The 3,059-nt window shown below is 39.6% G+C and overlaps 1 pseudogene; it reads right to left on the reverse strand.

Annotated features, from left to right (window-relative positions):
- Positions 1-2,258: 2,258 nt before the first annotated feature.
- Positions 2,259-2,342, reverse strand: LOC132008894 (U4 spliceosomal RNA; annotated as a pseudogene).
- Positions 2,343-3,059: the final 717 nt, after the last annotated feature.

Consider the following 3,059-nt stretch of genomic DNA (forward strand, 5'->3'; position numbering starts at 1 on the left):
TGAAGCAGGAAAGAATATCCAATGGAAAAAAGACAGTTCCTTCAACCGATGGTGTTGGGGAAAAAGGACAGCACCTTGTAGAAGAAGAGACTGGACCACTTTCTCACACTGTACACAAAAATAAACTCAAAATTGATGAAAAGCCTAAATGTGAGTCAAAATCCTAGAGGATCAATCAAAATCCTAGAGAAGAAAGCAGGCAGCACCTCTTTTACCTTGGCCACACCAACTTTTTACTTAACATATCATCAAAGGCAAGGGACATGGAAGCAAAAATGAACAATTGAGACTTCTTCAGGATAAAAACCTTCTGTACAGAGAAAGAAACAATCAAAAAAACTAAAAGGCAGCCTACAGAATAGGAGAAGTTATTTGCAAATGACATATCAAATAAAGGACTACCCCAAATCTATAAAGAACTTTTCTAGCTCAACACCCAAAAAACCAATAATCTAGTTAAGAAATGGGCAGAAGACATGAACAGACACTTCTGCAAAGAAGACATCCAGATGGCCAAGAGACACATGAAAAAGTGTTCCACATCACTCGGCATCAGGGAAATACAAATCAAAACCACAATGAGATATCACCTCACACTAGTCAGAATGGCTAAAATTAACAAGTCAGGAAATAACAGATGCTGGTGAGGATGTGGAGAAAGGGGAACCCTCCTACACTGTTGGTGGGAATGCAAGCTGGTGCAGCCACTCTGGAAAACAGCATGGAGGTTCCTCAAAGAGTTGAAAATAGAACTGCCCTATGGCCCAGCAATTGCACTACTGAGTATTTACCCTAAAGATACAAACGTAGTGATCCGAAGGGGCACGTGCACCCGAATGTTTATAGCAACAATGTCTACAATAGCCAAACTATGGAAAGAACCTAGATGTCCATCAACAGATGAATGGGTAAAGAAGAGTGGTATATATACACAATGGAATACTATTCAGCCATCAAAAGAAATGAAATCTTGCCATTTGCGACGACGTGGATGGAACTAGAGGGTATCATGCTTAGCAAAATAAGTCAATCGGAGAAAGACAACTGTCTTATGATCTCCCTGATATAAGGAAGTGGAGATGCAACATAGGGGGGTTAAGGGGGTAGGAGAAGAATAAATGAAACTAGATGGGATTGGGAGGGAGAAAAACCATAAGAGACTCTTACAAACTGAGGGTTGCTTGGGGGAGAGGGGTTGGGGGGTGGGGGTTTAGGTTATGGACATTGGGGAGGCTATGTGCTATGATAAGTGCTGTGAAGTATGTAAACCTGGTGATTCACAGACCTGTACCCCTGGGGATAAAAATACATTATATGTTTATTAAAAATAAATAAAACAAAACAAAAAAAACCAAAAGGCAGCCTACAGAATGGGAGAAGTTATTTGCAAAAGACATATCAAATAAAGGACTATCCAAAATCTATAAAGAACTTTTCAAACTCAACAACAAAAAAACCCAATAATCTAGTTAAAAAAAATAATGAATAGACACTTTTCCAAAGAAGACATTCAGATGACTAACAGACACATGAAAAGTTGCTCAACATCACTCAGTATCAGGGAAATAAAAATCAAAACCACAATGAAATATCACATCACACCTGTTAGAATGGCTAAAATGATCAACTTGGGAAACAAGAGATGTTGGCAAGCATGCAGAGAAAAGGGAATATTCTTACACTGTTGGTGGGAGTGCAAATTGGTGCAGCCACTCTGGAAAACAGTATGAAGGTTCCTCAAAAAGTTGAAAATGGAGCTACCCTATGACCCAGCAACTGTGCTACTAAGTATCTATCCAAAGGATGCAAACATAGTGAATCAAAGAGAGCATATTCACCCCAATATTTATAGCAGCAATATTAACAATAATCAAACGTGGAAAGAGCCCCAATGTTCATCAACTGATGAATAGATAAAGAAAATGTGGCTTATATATACAATGGACTATTACTCAGTGATCAAAAAGCATGAAATCTAGCCATTTGCAAGAATGGGGGTAGAACTAGAGTGTATTATGCTAAGCAAAATAAGTCAGTTAGAGAAAGACAAGTACCATATGATTTAGCTCATATGTGGAATTTAAAGAAACAAAACAGGTGAGCATAGGGTAAGGAAAAGAAAAATAAAATAAGATAAAACAGGGAGGCAAACCACAAGAGACATAAATACAGAGAACAAACTGAGGGTTGCTGGAGGAGTGTCAGTGGGGCATGGACTAAGTGGGTGATGGTCATTAAGGAGGGAACTTGTTGGGATAAGTACTGGGTGTTAAGTTTTTAATTACCAATAATCGTGTCTCAGATAAACCTCATTGGCTATGATACTGCCACTGTGCAAAGCTAGTACTGGGTGCTAAGTGTAAGTGATGAATCACTAAATTGTACTTCTGAAATCAATACTACAAAATATGTTAACTAATGAATTTAAATTTAAAAAAGAAGAGAGAAAGAAAACTCTTCTTGATTAAAGAAAGAGAGAGAGAAAAATGAAAGTAGGGATATTACTAAGATTTTTTTTTAATTTTAAAAAGTTTATAAAAGAATGTTATGAACATTTATATATCAACAAACTGGACAATCTAAATGAAAGGGTCGAATTCCTAGAAACGTACATTGACCAAAACCAAGTCATAATAAGACTTTAAAAAACCAATAGAAGAGAGGAGGAGTCAAGATGGCGGAGAAGTAGCAGGCTGAGACTACTTCATCTAGCCGGAGATCAGCTAGATAGCTTATCTAAAGATTACAAACACCTGAAAATCCATCGGCAGATCGAAGAGAAGAACAGAAATTCTGGAAACAGAAAAACAACCACTTTTTGAAAGGTAGGACCGGCGGAGAAGTGAATCCAAAGCGACGGGAAGATAAACCCCGGGGGGAGGGGCCGGCTCCCGGCAAGCGGCGGAGCAACCGCGCACAAAATCAGGACTTTTAAAAGTCTGTTCCGCTGAGGGACATCGCTCCAGAGGCTACCCGGGGCGAAGCCCACGCGGGGTCCGGGTGGCCTCAGGTCCCGCAGGGTCACAGAAGGATCGGGGGTGTCTGAGTGTCGCAGAGCT

Source organism: Mustela nigripes, unplaced genomic scaffold (assembly GCF_022355385.1).
Source record: "Mustela nigripes isolate SB6536 unplaced genomic scaffold, MUSNIG.SB6536 HiC_scaffold_1959, whole genome shotgun sequence".
Classification (NCBI taxonomy): domain Eukaryota; kingdom Metazoa; phylum Chordata; class Mammalia; order Carnivora; family Mustelidae; genus Mustela; species Mustela nigripes.